We start from the raw sequence: 20,951 nt of genomic DNA on the forward strand, positions 1-20,951 counted from the left end.
TGCTGTCATCCAGGCTTTGCTGTTCCATTTATAGAACACAGGCAGAGTAGATTTAGCATAGCTCTTAAGGGCTCTAGGATTCTCGGAATGGTAAATGAGCGTTGGCTTCAACTTAAAGTCGCCAGCTTTATTAGCCCCTAATAAGAGAGTCATCCTGTGCTTTGAAGCCAGGCATTGACTTCTCCTCTCTGCCTATGAAGGTCCTAGATGGCATCCTCTTCCAATATAAGGCTGTTATATCTACATTGAAAATCTGTTGTTTAGTGTAGTCACTTTCGTTAATTATTTTAGCTAGATCTTCTGGATATCTTGCACCTTCTACATTAGCACTTGCTGCTTCACTATACACTTTTATGTTATGGAAACACTTCTTACACCTCATGAACCAACCGTTGCTAGCTTCAAACTTTTCTTCTGCAGCTTCCTCACCTCTGAGCCTTCATAGAATTGAAGAGACTTAAGGGCCTTGCTCTAGATTAGGGTTTGGCTTAAGGAAATGTAATGGCTGGTTTGATCTATCCAGACTACTAAAACTTTCTGCATATCAGCAATAAGCCTATTTTGCTTTCTTATCATTGGTGTGTTCTCTGGAGTAGCACTTTTAATTTCCTTTAAGACTTTCCTTTTGCATTCCCAATTTGGCTGTTTAGTGCAAGAGGCCTAGCTTTCGGCCTGTCTCAGCTTTTGACATGTCTTCCTAACTCAACTTAATCATTTCTAGCTTTTGAGTTAAAGTGAGAGACTTGCGACTCTTCCTTTCACTTGAACACTTAGAGGCCATTGTAGGGTTATTAATTGGAATAATATCAATATTGTTATGTCTCAGGGAATAGGTAGGCCTGAGACAGGTAGGGAGAGAGGGAAAAGGCTGGTCAGTGGAACAGTCAGTACAAACATAACATTTATTGATTAAGTTCATCGTCTTATATGATGTGTTTCGTGGTGCCCCAAAACAGTTACAATCGTAACATCAGAGACCGCTAATAACAGATCACCATAACAAATATAATAATAATGGAAAAGTTTGAAATATTGTGAGAATTACCAAACTGTGACACAGAGACGTGAAGTGAGCAAATGCTGTTGGAAAAATGGCGCCAACAGACTTGCTCGACACAGGGGTGCCGTAAGCCTTCAATTTGTAAAAAACACAGTATCTGCAAAGCACAGTAAAGCACAATAAAATGAGACATGCCTGTATTTTATAAGAGACGAAAAGCTTTGTAGTGATTGAGGTATGGTTCTACAGGCCAGGGTACCCTCTTTGGGCTACTGAAGTACATAGGAGGCCAAACTATTACCTGGAAACATTTCCCGGTGAGTATGGAAAACCTGATGAACTATCCTAGTTCTTAGGATGGAGTACACTTCTTTAGTATTCATGTCCCTCTTTGCTCTTGCCTTTTCTAGATTTCAGGCTGACCATTCTTCTGTTGACACACTATATCTTTGGAAAGGTATCAAGCAACTGTTGATACAGTTGTGTTTTCCTAAGAAATGTTCAAACTTCCAAGACATACTTTATACATAGCTATCTATCAATCAGTCATACTTTTCTATTTTCCCTAGTGGGATTTTGGTATTCCCAGATCTTTTCTGCCACTTTTCACTGTAGTGGCTAATTGATTTAATCTATTCCTCTTTAAAAAATTGAAATGGATTATGATTTACTCTTTAACAAGTATTTGTAATAATTTTTCTTGACCTTGATAGTGTTGTTCTGTGAGCATTGTCAATTTTTGCAGAGACCTAGGATAGTTATATGCTGGATGGCAAAAGATTGCTAGCCTGGGTTAGAGAATCAAAAGTTGACCATCTTCATCATTTCTCTTAATTCTTCCACAGTACTATAGAGTACCTTATTTTTATAATGCGATTATAAAAACTATATAGCTATTATTGTAAGACCCTGAGAGACAGTTCATGTTAGAAACTGAACCATTTACACCTAGAGTCACTGAAAATCAGGATCCTTCCTTTTTCTTTGAGAGAGAGGTACAGTCTTGGTGTGGAGGGGTGAGGGTGGGAGATTTTATTTTGAAAAAAATTCAAACTTGCAGGGAAGTTGCAAGAATAGTATAATGAATTCACATATACTTTTCATCTAGGTTAGCCCAGTAATTGAAATTTTGCCTCATTTGCTCTTTCTATATAAAAAATATATACGTGTTTGTTTATTTTTGGCTGAACCATTTGTAAGTTGCAGACATCATGACCCTTCACCCCTAAATATTTCATAGTATTACCTAAGAACAAGCATTCTCTTAGATAACCAGTGTACAGTAATCAAATTCAGGTGGTTTAACATTTATAACAATACTGTCACCTGATATACAGTTCATATGTAAATTTTGCCAGTTGTCCCAATAGTGTCCTCTTTTTTCAGTCTAGGATTACAAATTGCATTTAATTGTCATGTCTCTTAGTCGTCTTCTTTAATCTCTGAGGATAGAGCTTTAAATTCAGGCTTTGGAGATACCATAAATGTGATATTTTAAAAACGATAACATCTGGTAGTATGTTTAAAATGCTATCTTTTTTTAATTATCAAAACAATAAATGCTTATTATAAAAGGCTAAGATAATACAGATATTTATAGAGGAAAAAGTTAAAATCCACCCTCAACTTCTTTTCCCTGCGCCTCTTCTTCAAATCCCATATCCAAGAGGTAACCACTACTAACAATTTAGTGTATACCTTTCCAGACCTTTTCCTTTTGTTTGATTTTTGTTTTTATGTAAGTGGAGTTGTACTACTACACTATCATTCTATCTTTTCTCTACATATTATATCATTTGCATGTTTGGATTTACCTATGAGATGTGCTCATTCTTTTTAACACTTAGGCAATATTCTATACTATGAATGTACTATATTAAGTTGTTTTGCTATGTGAAAGGTGTTTTCTTTCAAATATGTTTCCCCATAGAGTGAGTATATCTGGTAATTTATGGGTGGTGGTGTTTTTGTGATTTTGTTTGAGTTTGACTCCTGCACTTCTTTCTTTCCTTTTTTTAAAGAAAATTTATTGTCCATACGTATTTATTTCTGTTTGTCCTGTCTGGCGCTGATGGATTAAATAGCTTTCACTCATACCCTACTTTGATTAGTTGCTTGGTTATTTTAAAGAGAAAGTTCAAGATATTTAAGTGCCATCTCTTGAAAATGGTTGGTTTGAAGCTGGCCAACAGGCTAGCCAACTGAAAATTCAATAGGTTTGTTGTTTTTCATAATAGGATTTATATTTGGAAGTCTACTTTCATGGATTCAAATGAGAGGCAATTACCATGTGTAATTTTTGGTTATCATATGCTAATAAAGTGTTATATTTGAGTCCCTTAGCTTTGAAATTCTTGTATAATGTGCTTTATGTTTAATTTGGTAGTCTTTTTTTTTTTTTTGATCAAGCTAGTGGTTACTTCAGTGTCTTTTCCAACCTAGCAAATACATTGGTCATTTAGGTGGAGGTTTAAAGTTGGTCTGAATTCCCGTAGTTGCTTTTTATTTTGGAATGCTTTTTTTTTCAGATGCTAACATCTCACAAATGAAAATATCCTTGGGATGGTGTGGGTGTTGATAGGAGTGTGATGGTGCTGGCAAACTCCTGGGAGGTCTGCTTACTAGGAGAACCGCTATGGGCTTGCAAGAACTTGGAGCAAGTAGTGGTTTCTGACTATAGCTCTTCCTGATGCCCACTTCCCTGACAGGTGCAATTAGAGCCTCTCTTTGGGCAGGGCTGTATAGTAATCACCAATATTTGCTTCATGATTAGCTCTTTGAAGACCCATGGACTAACTTGTATTTTGAGTCTTTTTATCTGATATTTGACCTCTTGATGAAATTATTAATTACATACTCTCTACTTTAGTAGGCAGGTGATCCCAGGTTTAAAATTTTTATGAATTTTGTGTGAATGTAAAGTAGAGGTAACATTTTTCATTAATTTCATGGCTGCAAAAACCCTTTCTATGAAAATCCATTTATTGTAATGTTCAGCACACACAGACTTTCTAAAATTGCCTGGTTAAAAATATAGCTCTTCTGTTTATCAATTCTAGAACAGAGTATCTGTATCAACTCTAAGACATTAACTACTCATTTTATGGTACTGCTTCTGTGCTGAAAATTTAAAGAATTATCTATAGTAAATGGATGAATTTTGTTGAGGTACAGTAAAACATTTTGTTAGAATAAGTGAAAATGTACTTCTGAAGATTTCCCCAAGATGACTGTAATAGGTATATTCTTTAAGCTTAAGTTTACCACCTCCATTAAAAAATAAAAACAAAACAAAACTTCTGTTTTTGTATAATTATTCAGGAAACCATTTGTCTCAATTATGAAAAGTATAGTGTGGTCTTTTTGACAGATTAACAGCAGTTTGTGTAAGGAAGTAATGTTAGTAGCTGAAAATAACACATTGAATTGAATATAAAACCATTGTTTCCCCAATTATAGTATTGCTCAGGTGCATTAGAAAGACAGTGAGACTACCAAGAAATACTTAGTGCTCATCTTTCTTTGGCTACTTTTTTTTTGTTAATGGAGAAGATAATGATAGTGTCAGAGGACATGAAATTGGGGCAGAAGTTGGAACCTGGCTGTGATAGGACATTTTTTTCAGCTGTGTGTATGCTAGCTGCAAAATTTGTTAGTTATGTGCTTATTGAAATGTACCCATTGCTTAAGTATTTTTATTTTCATCATATTTTTTCCGTATAAATATTTTAAACGACGTGTTTGCTTGCATGTGTATTTTTATAATTTTCCAACTCTTAAGATACTTCGGGTGGTTACTAATGCAAAGCATTAGGAAGACTAACATTTGATTGGAGCCTGTCTCTCTTAGCATTCATCCATTCTCTTGCATGATTTAAACTTGTTTGGCTCTTTTGTTAGGATCTAAGGGATTTTGTAGTTCCATGTACTAGAAAATTCAAGGATGGTGTTGAATATATATTATAGAGATTTATTCTTTTAAATGGAGGAATCCCAGTAACTAGCAGCTGGGTATATTGTAGTACATGCGTAGTAAATGTTTGAGTTGACCTGATTCTTTGTAACTATCATTATTCTAATTTCCTTATAGAGTGAATAGCAGCATTAGTAATTACTGACTTTTATTATAAGACGTTGTTAAATAACTATTAGATTAGGACCGAGGAGGTCAGGGAATCGAATGGTATGTCTTTAGCTGATGAAAGTGATTGGTGCTCAGAGCACTTTTTATGCTTCTTCTGTAGGTGCTGGTGGAGACAAACAGATGAAAATTGGAAATCTCATGATGGTGGCCTGAGAGAGAACATGAGTGCTGCCTTAGGTAGAAATAGCCTATTGTGTTTTGTGCTAGACCAGTTTTTTCCTCCCAGCCTTTTTAGTTGTTTTATACTTGTGTATTTTCCAGGGTGGATAACCTGTTTAAACTATGCCCCTGTGCTTTACCTTGTTTAGTTGTCTTTCTAATCAAATCCTTCAGATCAGTAGTCTCATTTATCTCTTTATTAATATTAGGGGCCAAAAGGAAGTGAGGAAACTGCAGATGCAGTGATAAACCAAGGGGTGTTTTTGGATATACCATAAGGCTGTGACACTGAATAATGACAGAAAACTTGTACTCAAAAAATTGAGGCTTTTGTTCTTCTACAGGATAGCTGATGCTTTTTATACCTTCCATACAAAAAAACTTGTTGGTTTTCTAAGCCTTAAACTGTATGAAGCAATTATAAAGTTATGTTTAAAGTTTTTGCATTATAATTGAACCTTTTAAACCTGATGTTTAGAAAAACTAGCTGAGATTGAACTCTTGACTTTTAATTTATTCAGCTAACATTTGTTGAATGCCTACCTCATGATAAGGATACAGAAGTAAGCACAATGAGCTACAGCAGGGACATCTAATCTAGACTGGTGGAGTAGAGGAGTGGGTAGTCAGGGAGGGGTGCCCAGAGGAAGTATACTTAAACTTAGTCTGAAAGAATGGGAGTTAGGCAAAGAAGGACTCGGTGGAGAATGCTCTAGGGCCACACTGAGGGGAGGATACAAGGGAAGATCGTCCCTGTGCCCATTTCCAGTTAGACTCCTTTGCCTTTGCTGCCCCGTGTAAATTGCTAAACAGCCTAAGGTGCCTTGTGTAGGGGGACCCTGTTACCTTACCTAATGACTCCTTATTTCTGTGGCTTCCAACTTTTTTTTCCCCTTAACTCATTCATTACCATGGTTTACAATGGCTGTGATTTTAAAAGGTGTGGGATCTAGTGCCTCTCATTTTACAGATAACTGAGGAAAAGTCCCAAAGAAGCTCAAGCTATGCTCACTAGCTAGTTTAATGACGCTAGCACAACTTGAACAAAGGTCTCTTCGTTTGCCAATTTGGCAAGGACTAACTTTTTAATGATGTTATAGAATAACATCTAGAATAGCTGCCATTCATAATCAACTGGATTTCTATATTCTGAGTTACTTGTTTTCCTAGGGGTCTTCTGGATTAGTCTTGAGGTGCTTATTATAGTTCAGTTTGGAGGGTGCAGAGGATTCCCTAGTTGAGTTAGCTCTTTCCTCTGACTTTGCAGATACCTATACTAGAGGATTAGAGGCCTAAACATCACCTCAGCAAAAGGTACACTGGATATGCGGACCATCCAGATCTGCCCCTTTGGCCAAGTGCCCTAGATAGTCTGAGATCTTCATTGGAAATGAACTTTTAATCTCAAGTGAAACTCAAGCCTTGGTTTGTTGTCATTCCATGTGTTAAGGAAAACCAAGAGAGGTCCATAGGTAAATAACCTGCCTTTCTTTGAGAGGGGTAATGTTTATTTTATGCCATTCTCATGTCAGGCATACTACTGCACTGCTGTTTGTGCTACTTTTTGCTTGTTATCGGTGCGTGCTGTGTCCAAGGGGTGAGATAGTCCTAGTTCAAGGTGCTCTTAGGACTTTAACTCATTGTTTTTAGACCAATGGACAGAGCTCACAAGTAGCAATAATGAGCATATTTGTGGCAGCATAAGATGCCAAAGAGACATCATTCCTCGTTGCTTATAATAAGGAATCAAAGTAGTTGTGGATTAACAGGATGGGCTATACAGTCACGGTTACCTTGAAATAAGAAACTTGTATGTAACTTGCTTGAACGGCTGTAGATTTTTTTCTTCTTGAAGAATAGTTTGGGAAATGGGACCATTATTACTTGAACGTAACTTATTCTAAGTTGAACATCGTTAAGACCCTAACTTAATAATTCTGTGATTGAGAAATTGGCATTATTGAAGGTTAATTTAAAAACCAGTGCTTATTTTATGGTACTGTAGAGGTAGAAAGAAGGTATACAAGGTTGGCGAATACTTAAATGGAACCTAGATTATACTTTGAAATTTCCCTGTTAGTAAATTTTCTTATCTTTTGTTTCCATTAAAAGAAAATTTCAGGAGGTTAAGTAACATTGTTCTTTTTCAAGTTTCAAGTTAGTTATATTATAGGTTAAGCCTAGGTTTACTAATGTAATGTTTTCTAGCCCATCACTGAATATAATACTTTGATTTTTGTAAGACGCACAATCTAGAACAGGGGTTGGCAAACTGGCCAGTGCAACAAATCCAGCTTGCCTGCATGTTTTAGTATATAGCCTGTGAACTAAGAATGATTTTATATTTATAAAATATATAAAAAAATAAAATATATGTCAAAAATCAAAAGAATATTTTGTGACATGTAAAAATGACTTGAAATTGAAATTTCTGTTCATAAATAAAGTGTTGTTGGAACACAGTCATGCTCATTCATTTACTTATTGTCTACGGCTGCTTTTGCACAAAAACGTCAGAGTTGAGTAGTTGTGACACAGACTACATGGCCTACAAAGCCTAAAATATTTACTTTCTGGCTCTTTATAGAAAATTTGCTTACCCTTGCTTCAGAACACTAATGAAAAATTATATATTAGTGTCTGATTTCCAAGACAACTTATGTACAGTTTTTAAAGGGATAATTGGAATAATTACTTCTGTTTTATGTTTGTCCTTTTATAAGATTTTAAGAAAAGAGCCTTACGCTTTCAGGTTGTTTTTCTCTATATCGGTCAGGAAAACAGAATTTAATGTAAGGAATTGGTTTAGAGAGATTTTGGAGAACTGAGAAAATGAAAAGGGGACACTAAGATAACAGAGATAGAAAGGTGGGAAGTAGCTACCCACCTTAGGGCTGGGAGAAAAAAGAGAAGAGGGTGTGGTTATTAGAACCTAGAAGCTTGGAGTAGGGCCTCCTGAGGCTGAGACCTCTGAGGTGGTGGGTATTGGACAACTGGTACTGGTGTCTATGAGGAATTGCAGTCAGGCTGGTCTGGGATTGTGGGAAAAAAGTAGAAACTGAAATCAGTGCTAGGGTGAAATTCTTTGATGGGTCAGTACACTGGTAACTGTGATGAAGAGGAAGGAGCAATTTCCCTGTTACTCTTCCAGCCTTTCAGTCTTCCTCCAGCACATGCAATTAGTGCCAAAGGAGAAATGTAGTTTAGAGGGTCCCAATCATACTTTCACAGACAAAAGTGTAGAAAGTGTGGGCTAGGAGCTGAAAGAAAATATCTTAATAAATGACACGTAGTCTAAACATGTTGAAAATTTTCTCAAAACTCCAGGTAAGGAATGATTCTGTTGTATTTTCAGGAATCTGGGAAGGTAGAAAAGAAATCCAAAAAAAGGTTTTTGGATGAGCATTGTGAAGTTTCTGGAGGCCTTTTTTTTTTCACGTCATGATATCTGTTTTTTCCTCACATGTTGAACTCTTCTGGAGGCATTGTTTTAAAGTGAAATCCTGGCTTTTGTTTACCTTGGTCTATTGGGTATGATAGGGGTAAAAGAGTAAGGAGTGAAGAATAGAACTTTATTGGGTAGCACTAAAACTCTAACATACAAAATGTGGGGATGTTCTGTATGTGCTTCCATTTAGGATTGTCTGCTATCCCATAGGAGAAGAGTAAATTCAAGTATCAATTATTTAGGAAATAACAGGTTCCAATAGGATAAAGCCAATTTGTGCGTGTTCTGGTTTAGTGTTTCTCGAACTATCTGTGGTGAAAGGCCAGGCCTTTTTTTTTTTTCTTCAGTCTATCATGGACTGATACTTTTAAAATATACAATAAAAATGAATTCCTAGAAAAATGAAGTGAAAAATTAAGATATTCAGAAAACGATGCCACTGATGGAACAGTTATATATCTTGATTTTGGTGGTGATTACATGAATCTATACATGGGATAAAGTTGCATAGGACTACACACAACAAACACAAATGAATATGAATGCAGATGAAAAAGAATGGTGAAAGCTGAATAAGGTCTAGTCTGTTAACAGTTTTGTACTAATGTCAGTTTTCTGGTTTTGATATTGGACTACAGCTACATAAGATGTCATATCGGAGGTAAAGAGTACAGGGACTCTGTACTATTTTTGCAATTTCTTGTCAATCTGTAATTATTTCAAAATAAAAAGCTTAAAAAAATATAAGCCTGCTGATCACTGGTCAAGGTCAAATTGCTCTAAAAGTTTCCAAACTGTAGTCTCAATTTTTGTACTTGTGGATATGTAACAAACTTAGCTAGCTGGCCCTGGCATGAAGATCACAGTTAAGTGTTAACTCCCTTTTCCCTCCTTGACGCCTCCATATTTTTGCCATTCTCCTCAGTCTCTTTTTACCTTTCGTCTCCTACCTCCGCTTCTCTACTTCTCATTGTTCAAAATTATTTATTGTGCACCTTATCAGTGCCAAGACCTGAGGATATCGAAACGAGCAAGGCCCCTTACTATTTATCCTTATTTCCTAATAGCAGAGACTGTTGTTAATCAAAGAATCTTACAAATATGTAATTCAAATTGCTTAACAGTTCCCATTTATTGAGCACTAGCTATGTGCCAGGTACTACATGGAGGATTTTAAGTAGACTTTCTTTTATTTTCTCTTTGAAGTAAGTACAGTATTACTATTTTGGTTTTACAGATAATCTCTTTGGCCACCGTTTCTCTTAGTAACTTAGGTTAAAAAGTGTTAAAAAGTTTTGGTGTTGGTATTCAAATACAAGTTGACAGACTTTCAAGCTTTTGCTCTTAACCTCTCTCTATTTTTGTATTATACTTTATGAACTCCCCATCTGGTGTTTTGAAAACACGTAATGGGGGAGAAAAGGAATTTGGACATGGACTAGAAAGGCTCTAGAACAGAAAACTAAGGCTGAACTGTATAGTTCATTTTCATCGTACTAGTTATGGTGTTTACACAGTGTCACCTTTGATTTTCAGTGCTCTCATCAGTGTAGATTAGGCCTGAAAGCCAGCTGCCTGCATTGACTTTTGGATGTGATATTAGCTACTGTTGTTAATTCCAAGTCATAGTCCTTCTGTCATTTTACCCTTTGTTGTTTCTGTGAGGGGCGCATCTGCCTTGTCAATTTGAAATATTTCTTTGTCATAGAACGTAAGATTTGACCTCTTCTAGTGAGCTGTTGATGGTAGTTAACATCCCTCTGTGATTACTGGAATATTTTAAAGTGACTAGGGACTGATGGCTAGGGCTGTGGAGCAACTGCATTTTCTTAAATTCTGGTATATTTGGCAGTTGAGACATAAACCAAAATCCCATGGGATGAAAGTACTGATAAAATTCCATTTTATAGATTAATTAGCTTTATTATTATATATTATTGTTACATATGTGGAATTTGATATCCAGAAGTAGAAATTGCAACTAGATTTCTAATTTGCAAAATGGCGTACAAAATACTCCGTTGTTTTTATGTTTATCTTGAGAACTCAAAAGGTTATTTTTGCAGGAAATCAAAATTTAGCATTATGGTGCCTTATCCTAAAAGATTGGCAAATGAGTGGAAAATGGATTTAAATATTCAGAATATTAATATTCTCCTTCCCAAACGCAAAATAGTTTTGTATCTACTGTTGCTGATTTTTTTTTTTATTAAGTTTCTCACCTTGAGTCTTTTCAAATTAAGTGACCCTAAAGTAGAACTATGTGTTGATGCTGTTTGGCAAAGTTAATTTATAGAAAATATTTTCCATCATAGCATAATGTTCACTGTGGTTATATATTTATGATTTTTTTGTTGTTGTTTATTGTTGGGGAATGAAATTCTTGGAACCATAGAAATAAAGTCTCAATCAGAGGGGTGAGGCTAAATCAGAGGGGTGAATCCTGGTGATTACTTCCGCTTGGGTCAAGGGATTAATGCTCAGCCACAACCAGGTGAGTGGGCCCTGATTGTGGGTAGCATTCATGATGGTAATAGGAACATGTACATTTAGCCAGCATATTTCCAACCACCCACCCTCTCTGCCTGCTGCATGTGCACATATGATCTCTTGTTGTTTATTCTTTTGGAGATTTGTTATTCTCTTTCGTATTGCAATTGAACATTAAAATTTTTTTTATTATGGAAAAATTCAAACATTCATACAAGAGAGAATAGTATAATGACAGCCACTGCCCCAGTGTAGTCATCTGGTTTCAACAGTTATTAACATTTTGCCATTCTGGTTTCATCTGTTTGCTACTTTTTTTTGTTACTAGAATATTTTAAGGTTTTATTTTTCTTTTTTCTCTCCAAAGCCCCCTGGTACATAGTTGTGGGTCTTCTAGTTGTGGCATGTGGGACACCACCTCAGCATGGCCCGATGAGCAGTGCTATGTCCGTGTCCAGGATCCAAACCAGCAAAACCCAGGGCCACCAAAGCGGAGCACACGAACTTAACCACTAGGCAACGGGGCCTGCCCCTTTACTGGAATATTTTAAAGCACCCCAGATATTCTCTCATTTCATACTTTTAATGTATATCGCTAAGAGATAAAGTTTTTTAAAAAGTAACCACAAGACCATTGTCATACCTAGTGCAATTGGCAATAATTTTTTAATATTATTTAATACACAGTCCTTGTTCATTTTTAGAAAAATTAGAATCTAAATAAGCATGTGATTACCAGATTTCAAATCTCTCTTAATCTATAATAGTCTCCTTACACCGTTTATTGGCTGTGTGCATCCTTATGATGTCCTTTAACATGTTTTTCTGTTTCCTATATTTTTTGGAGCCTGTTAGTCACATCAGGACCTCCTTATCCTCCCAGCAGTTTATTGGTTACCTATTACATCATATCAGATTGTCTTACTTGTAGTGATATCAGAATTAATCAGTGGATTCTGGTGTAGTTAGCCTGCTATCCATTACAAAATTTCCCATCAACCTTTCAGCTACTGGTTTTAGCTGCCATTGTGTATATTTGCTAGAATTCTGCTAAAGAACAACTATTACTCACCAAATGTTTGATTGCCCTGAAATACAGTTCATATAGGAAATGTAGGAAAAATACTGGATTCTTTCCCTTTGTCAATTTTCAGATAATGAAGTGGTGTTCTGTTGGCAAAAAGATAACCAGTGTGGACTTTTTTTAATGAATTCATTATATATTTGCTGTGCTTTAATAAATTGCACTCATTTTTTTATTCTTATTGTTGCTCAAGTTGCCTCACCTTTGACGGGTGGAAGCCTTTTCAAGTTGGCTTCTGTGTCCTTTTGCATGATCCTGGTGATCTTTGATAATTTTCTTGGCCCTAGCTCACTTCCTACCTCAGTCCTGGAATCAACCATTTCTTCTGCGAGCCTTGTTTCTTTTAGTGAAAAGGTATTTAGAGATCATATTCTAGACACTACTCATGCTACTCATGGCTACTGAGTCATCAGTGCTTAGGCCTTTTCATTGGACAGTTAGGATATATGTATTTTTTAGGAAAAGAAAACTATTCAGTTCATACTAATCTTTCCAGTTCATATTTGAGTTTTTATTTATTTTAAAACTTAACTTTTATGCTGAAGATCTTGGTTCCTAATGACATTAATAGAATAACTTATTTGCTTTATCTGCTTATGTATGATAGTTTCATTAGTAATATCAATATTATTATAACAGTAAGACTAATAAATACAGTTTAAGATTTCTTTGGGTTTTTTTTGCCTCTAGGATATGTTCCAATAAAGCATATGCACTCAAAATAGTTTTGTTTAGTTTAGCTCTTCTTTATGCCAATCACCAATTTGATGTAGTGTTTATAGTTTGAATTTCTAGAAATCATTTTGTTTTTACTTTCTCCTCTTAAAAAAATGCAACTTTTTACCTGATTCCAAAGTTACTGCAATAAAACAGGTGGCCAACAGGCACATGAAAAGATATTCATCATCACTAATTATTAGGGAAATGCTAGTCAAAATCACAATGAGATCACCTCATGCCTGTCAAGAGTGGCTGTTATCAAAAAGACAACATATAATAGGTGTTGGAGAGGATGTGGAGAAAAGGGAACTCTTATACACTGTTGATGGGAATGTAAATTGGTGGAGCCACTATGGAAAACAGTATGGAGATTGCTCAAAAAATTAAGAATAGAAGAGCCCAGCCCCATGGCCTAGTGGTTAAGTTCTCTGTGCTGTGCTTCAGTTTGCCGGTTCAGATCCTGGGCATGGACCTACACCACTTGTCAGCTATGCTGTGGCAGTGACCCATATATAAAATAGAGGAAAATTGGCACAGATGTTAGCTCAGGGCTAATCTTCTTCGGCAAAAAAATAAATAAATAAAAAGTAAGAATAGAAATAGCATATGATCCAGCTATTCCACTTCTGGGTATTTATCTGAAAAATACAAAAACACTAATTCAAAAAGATATATGCACCCATATGTTCATTGCAGCATTATTTACAATAGCCCAGATATGGAAACAATCTAAGTGGATGAATGAAAGATGTGTTGTATATATATACAATGGGATACTACTCAGCTATAAAAAAGAATGAAATCTTGCCATCTATGACAACATGGATGGGCCTTGAGGGTGTATGCTAAGTAAATCAGACAGAGAAAGACAAATACGAGATGATTTCACTCATGTGGAATTAAAAAAAAAAACCCCAGTGAACAGACAAAACAAAAACAAACTCAGAGATACAGAGAACAGATTGGTGGTTACCAGCAGGGAAGGAGGTTGTGGGGTGGACAAAATGGGTGAAGAGGGTCAGTTGTATGGTGATGAATGGTAACTAGACTTTGGTGGTGATCACTTTGTAGTGAATACAGATGTCAAATTATAATGTATGTCTGAGACTGATATAATGTTAATATACCAATTTTATCTCAAACAAAGGGAATGTTCAAAGAGGTATAACTTTCATCCCTGTTCTCTTACTATTTCCTTTAATATCTAACCATATGTTTCATTTTGGTTGTCTTCCATTTTGAAGATATAAGCATACTAAACATACTGTTCTGTGTCTTGCTTTTTTCACCTAAGTATATTCCGGAGACATTCTAGAGCAGTATAGAGAGATTTTCATCATTACTTTGTATTGCTGCATCTACTCAATTGAATGGCTGTAGCAGAGTTATCCTGCCATTCTTTTATTGGACATTTAGGTTCTTTCCAGTCTTTTGGTATCACATGAATAACCTTGGCATTTTATTTTAACCTTATTTTTCCATGTATGAAATGGTGAGGGATGGTGTAGTCAGTGCATTGTAATTCACAATCATCCTACATTATCATTGGCTTTGCTTTGTAAGAATAAGTGTTTTCAGGGTTTGTTGATTTGGTTTGATTTTTTTTCCCCCCAGATATGGGTATCTTTGCTCTACTTTTGCTTATGTTAGTTGACTTGAAACTTTTCTCTTCCACACCTCAAACATTAATTTGCTGGGGTTTTTTTGGAAATTCTTAAACTCTTCCCAACAATTAGAAAATAAACGAAGGCTATTTTTGTTGTGTTTAAGCTTTTGTTCCTCAAGACAATTGAGTTTCATTCCTCTCCCGTTTTGATTTTGGTCTGTTGTAATTTACTATGCTAGAAACTTTTTGAGTTTCTGTATTTATTGCGTTACCAAAATAAAATGCAGTCCACATATATTTTTTATATTTATATTTATAACAGAAAAAAACTTGCTTGTGAAACATGAAAGAATAAAACTATTTTCAGGAACATTTTTACTATTTACACCAAAGTAAGCAGGTATTTATGAACCAAAGAGATCCTGAATTTATCTTTGTGTATAAAAAGAGAAACTTCATCTTTCTCATGTTTAGGTTTAATCATATCACATGTTTTACTTTCATTGTTTTTATTTTGAAGATGGGTTTTAAAGAGCTAATTTGCATGAAAGTCTATAACCACATGAAAGAACTGACCACCATCTATTTTCGTGTTTCTATTTAATGTGGTTAAACAAGAGAAGAACTGGAAGGCTGGCATAAATACCCAGTCTGGTAAAATGCAGGGTAGGTACAGCTTATTAAACAATAACTAGGTGAACTTATATCCTACAGTCTGTAATAAACCATTTCCGTCAGACTCTTGGTGTTCTACACTGCTTTCAGTGTAGTATCTTCTTCATAGGAGAATCTAGTCCTAGATTAGAAAATCAAAAAATCCTGGTGATATCTTGCATCCAGTTTAGGAGTTTCTTCTAAGATACAGACACATCATCTTGACTCTAGTTTGAACACTTCTGTTACTTTTTATTTCATGATACAACCCCTTCTGTTGCTAGGTAGATGCATTTACTAGTACACTGAATCAAAATATGTTTCTCTGAAACTTTTTACCCTTTGTTCCCAGTTCTGTGTAATAGCTAATAAGGGCCCTGCAGTCAAACAGCCTGGGTACGTGGCTGTGCCACTTCGCTAGCTGTGACTTTAGGTTTCTTTGTTTGTAAAATGGGAATACAGATAGTACACCATTCATAAGTGTGTGGATCAAATGAACCAGATCTGTGTAAAACATTTAACCCAGTACCTGAAAAATGGAAAGTATTCTGTTAGCTGCTTACACTGGTGATGGTGGTCTAGTAACAGGGTCTCTAGACAATAGTATAATGTGATCAGGTCACTAAGAACTTGCCCTCAACTCTGTTGCAATTCATTGGATAATACTAAAAATGAATTTCAGCATTTACACGTTTCTATCTTTCGAAGGTTATTTGGTAATGGGTGTGCCCTTGCCCACATTTTGCAAATGAGGAAAATAAAATGGATAATGTCAGAGATTTAACTCAAAATAATGAATAAAAGTAGTGAAACTCATTTGTATGTATATAAAAGTCCCTATGTTGTTCAAATTAGATCAACATACAGCTCAATTTATGGGTTTTGGAAAAAGCAGATTGCTTTAACAGGAGAGCATAATTCACTTTATGCAAGTGTTCATGCAAACTAATTTGGAAGACAAATTTAGAAACAGATTTCAGGTATACATAAAATTTTTAACATTTAGGATGATATTCTTACCTTTCCTCACTGACTGTAGAACTTTACAATGATACATTTGTGATCAGCTATGTTTGTTTACAAAGTGATTTCTTGTTTAAAATAAGTTAGCTTTGCTCACCATTATATATAGACACTCCACATTAAAATAAAGTTTCAGCTATTTTGAGATATAAGAATAGTTGATGGGTATGGCATTGAGGGAAGAGAGCTGCTATTTTGACCTATATTTGTGTGTCAGAGATAGTGCTTTGATCCACTTACTTTCTGTGAGAATATTCTTGCCTTGTAAGTGCTGTAATTTTAATAACATTTGTTTTTATCAAATTATTTTTTTTCTAGATTTAATCTGTATACATGAGCCTCTATCAGTAGGAGCTCTCTATATGTTTGAGATCCTGTGCTAGTTGAACATGTGGACTTAAAGCAAGTGAGAAATAGTGCTTTATTTATCAGGTCCATTGGCACTAGTTCAGGTTAGCATATTCATCTCAAAGTGCTTTGCCTGAAGTTTCCAGTCCTTTGGTAAAAAAATAGGTGGTGTACTTGGCTTTATTTTGTCCACGTAAGTCACATGTATTTCTCTTCAGTGTTTTAATTCATTTGTCCTCATGGGTCCTATTTCTTGGATGAGAGTATAGCAAATGTTGTAAATTAATTTATGGCCTGTATGGCTTGTTTTCTCTAAAGGTCAGTTTTGAGGTGTTTCTCTCTTTTCCTTTGAGAATTGGGTGAAATGAGAAAGCTAAAATCTGGTACTGTTGTTAAGGAATTTCTTTGCTTCAAGAATTACTAAGAACTTAAGCTAGAAATGGGAATGGTAAACCCAGGGGAGATTATACAATAAGGACAAGATGTTGCCTTTATTTCTTTGTGATGTAAACTCTAGTTGGGAAGGCGAGAACAATATGCAACTAGGCTATATGTGATTGTTGTTCTGCAAAGTATATGGTGTAGGAGTCGAGTTTAGAAATAGTGTCTGGAATGCTCAGGAAAGGGATAGGAAAAGGCAGAACAGTGCTGGGTCCGTAGTAGCATAGTGGGCACTCAGGTAAGTATCAAGTGAATGAAAGTGAGATCCAGGTGGCTGAGAAGGTTAAGATGGGCGTGGGAGGTGTGATATATGTGTGTGTGTATGTGGAGGCTGGGAGAGAGGGAGGAAGATGGTAGAATGAAGAGCAGTATGAGAAATTATTTGAAATTGAGACTGATCTATGTTTGAATTTAGAGACCATCTTAACTATCCCTTCTAGGGAGTAGTATAAAGCAAGTTTAGCTAGATAAGAAAGTGGGAATGATGTTCTTAATCAAATATTTACTGAGTACTTCCTGTGTTCCAAGTAGTGTTTTTGGCACTTAAACGCAGCTGTGAACAAGGTAAAGCAAATTCCTGTCCTAAAGGAGCTTGTATTCTAGTGGGAGGAAACAGGCACTACATCAAAACAAAACAGGAAATAAACCTCATATTCATAAATGCTGGGAATAAAATAAAGTACTCTAAGGGAGAATGTTGTTGGAATCTCAGAGGAGATAATTTTGGAGGTGTCATTATTGAGAAGGAGCAGTCTGTCAAAGATCTAGGGGGAATAGTTTTCTAAGAAGGAAGCTTTAGGTGAAAAGTCCAGAAATTAGCTTGGGATGTTTGAGGGACAGAAGGCTAATGTGGCTAGAACCTAAGGAATGAGGAGAAAGGATTGTGAAAAGAAGTGAGGTCAGAAAGAAAGAGTAAGCAGATATGTGCCATGATCGGATTTATGTTTTTGAAAAATCACCTGGTTTTTAGATAAATTCATAATATAGGTGTATAATAATCATCATAATTGGCATATGCACGAATGGGATAATCATCATTAGTTCCATTTTGACCTTGTTCCATTTGAGATAAATATGAGACATCCAAGTAGAGATGTCCAGTGAGCAGTTGGGTAAATAAGAGGAGAGAGATATTGAGTTTGGAGATGTGGGAATCACCAGTCTGTAAATGATACTTAAAGTCATGAATCTGGATGAGATAAGGTACAAGGGAAGAATAGATGGAGAAGAGAAGAAGTAAGGCCAAGCAGGGATCCAGTTTTTGGGCACTCCAACATGAGGAATATAAAGAGCCAACAAATAAGATTAAGGAGGAGTAGCCGTTGAGGGTAGGAGGAAAACAGAAGAATGTGGTCTGTGAAAGCCTAGAACAGAAATTGACCATTGGCTTTAAGATGTTGGTCATTTAGTGATGACTCCTCCCTGCCGTTTTCTTAAGGTGTAAGGTATATTAAAAGTTATTTGACTAATGAGAGTGGAGAGAGGGAGGGAGGGAGAGACAGGCTGATGATAGAAGAAAGGGAATAAATATGAAATGGAAGTTCTTCAGAAGGCAAGAGGATAGGACACTGAGTATAAAGTGGTGGGATCATCAACTGAGAGTGGTCAGGGAGATGGTAGCGGTGGAGATTTGGGATAGGGGGATGTATGAAATAGACATCTAGCAGAGTAAGAAAGGGAATTTAATAGTACAAGTCATAGAGGTATTAGTAAATGGTAGAAACAGGATTCCAACCTAGGTATCATCCAAGTTTGATCTGTTTGTTACTTTGCTATCCTAATAAGCTTGGTAATAAATAGTAAAGGACATGTGGTTTCATGAAGGAGTATCTGGAAAATGAGACTAGGTTGAGCCAAAAAAAGGAAAATCAAAAAGAAATCCCCTTAGTAGCCTTCATACGACAATTATTATTTATTACCTTTTGTTATAGTTATTTGGTATACCTCTAAGCCATATTACTTCAAGTAAAGCGTGAAATTCCTAGTGGGATAGGGACTGTAAACTTGACATCTTGCCTTTACAGAGCTAACACTGCCTTCAGAGGGGTAGATCCTTACATAATTGTTGAACAAATAGCCTTGTGATTGATATGAGTACTGATATAGTTAGCAGTGTTGCCTTTCTAAAATAAATCATTGGGCAATCAATCCATCAGTGTAGTTGTGTGCTATCAAAAGTTAGTTCTGATGCAGTCTCTCTGTTTGCCTTAAGGCCAGCTAATTCGTGGTAGTTAACTAAGACACCTATTCCCTACCAAAACCTTAGCCTACAGAAGGATTAACTCAGTTTGTTAATAGGCCAAGCAGTGAACTAGGCAGACATGATCTTTTGTGATAAAAGTTTTACTTATGAAGACTTTGTGATGCACTTTTCCATTATCATTGAAGATCTCAGGCGTTTTAAGTCTTGAAGGTATGATAAGTGCCTAAATGTATAAATTTCAAAACGTGTGATTTCAGTGCATTCATTCCAGCTTTTTTTTTTTCATGACGGATGTTTTCATTTGTACTTGTTGGGGAGCAGATCAAAGATTTAGAAATCTAAAATGGAAACAAATGGAGGGGAGGGAAGGGAGTGGCTAGATCTGTGAAGTTCCATCTTTTTCCTAATGGTTGAGTTAATCGATCACTCACTACTTGAAAAGGGTTCCCTGCCAGTATTTCTCCGTGACTCTCAACATGGGGCTGGGTATGTGTAGCAAACCACCTTTCTTCTCGAGAGCTCAGAGTATTACTTGAGTGTACCTCTGGGCTAGGAAACGTTATAAGCAATGTTATGAAATAGTCTTCAGTTTGTCATTGGTGGCTTCCTTCCTTTTGTTATCAACCAGTTCTCCTGTCTTATCTCTGAATTTTTGCCGCTTAATATCCTACGTCTGCTGTTGCATACTTTCTTAAAAGGGTCTAGTTTTTATATAGCTTATTCTCATCAATGCCTACCAGAATATGAATTTAGAAAGATTTGAGGTAGTGTTTCTCCAGTTGAGGCTCTAGGATCTCCAAGAGTCCACATATATATGTATATTTTTTTTGATAAATTCTTAAGGGGTGGGGATTCTATGAGGATATTTAAAAGTTTTCCACATTTGGTTATCTTAAGTTGAAAAAATAATTTTTAATTTTGAAAGAATTTCAGACTCACAGATGGTTTCAAAAATAATAATTTCCTATATACACTTCACCCAGATTCCCCAAATGTGAGCATCTTACCATTTATTCTGTTTCCACCTACACACTTATTGGGTTTTTTCCTCGAAATGTTTGAAAGAAAGTTGCAGACATGGTGGCTTTTTGTCCCTATATCCTTCAATGTGTATTTCCTAAAAACAAGGACATTCTTTTAGATTAGCACTGTACAATTATCAGTCTCAAGAAATTAACATTGATATAATACTCTTTTCTAACCCATAGACCTTAAAAATTATTTTGACCACTTTTATTTTTCTTATTTATTTTTTTTCCAAGGAAGATTAGCCCTGAGCTAACTACTGCCAGTCCTCCTCTTTTTTGCTGAGGAAGCCTGGCCCTGAGCTAACATCCGTGCCCATCTTCCTCTACTTTATATGTGGGACGCCTACCACAGCATGGCGTGCCAAGCGGTGCCATGTCCGCACCCGGGATCCGAACCGGCAAACCCCGGGCCAATGAGAAGCGGAACGTGCGCACTTAACTGCTGCGCCACCGAGCCAGCCCCCTTGACCACTTTTAAATTTTAAAATTTATTTCACTTAAAAACTACCATTACTTTTCAGTGTGGTTTTCGAGTAAAATAAATTTTAATAGACTAATTTTAGTTTCTTAAGTCAGTGTTCTTAAATTGGAATCTATTCTTAG

At 36.0% G+C, this 20,951-nt stretch overlaps 1 protein-coding gene across 8 annotated transcripts in view; it reads left to right on the plus strand.

The window, feature by feature from the left end:
* SETD2 (SET domain containing 2, histone lysine methyltransferase) overlaps window positions 1–20,951 on the plus strand; it is a 118,249-nt gene that overhangs the window by 6,917 nt on the left and 90,381 nt on the right. Inside the window, exon 2 of one of the 8 annotated variants that reach the window (XM_070575472.1) lies at window positions 5,245–5,337. The exons of 6 other annotated variants lie outside the window; for them this stretch is intronic. The gene's annotated coding sequence lies outside the window, so the exon portion shown is untranslated. The remainder of the gene's footprint in view (window positions 1–5,244; window positions 5,338–20,951) is intronic. One more of the 8 variants, XM_070575473.1, reaches the window with a different exon arrangement.

This window comes from Equus przewalskii, chromosome 15, assembly GCF_037783145.1.
Source record: "Equus przewalskii isolate Varuska chromosome 15, EquPr2, whole genome shotgun sequence".
NCBI classification, from domain to species: Eukaryota; Metazoa; Chordata; class Mammalia; order Perissodactyla; family Equidae; genus Equus; species Equus przewalskii.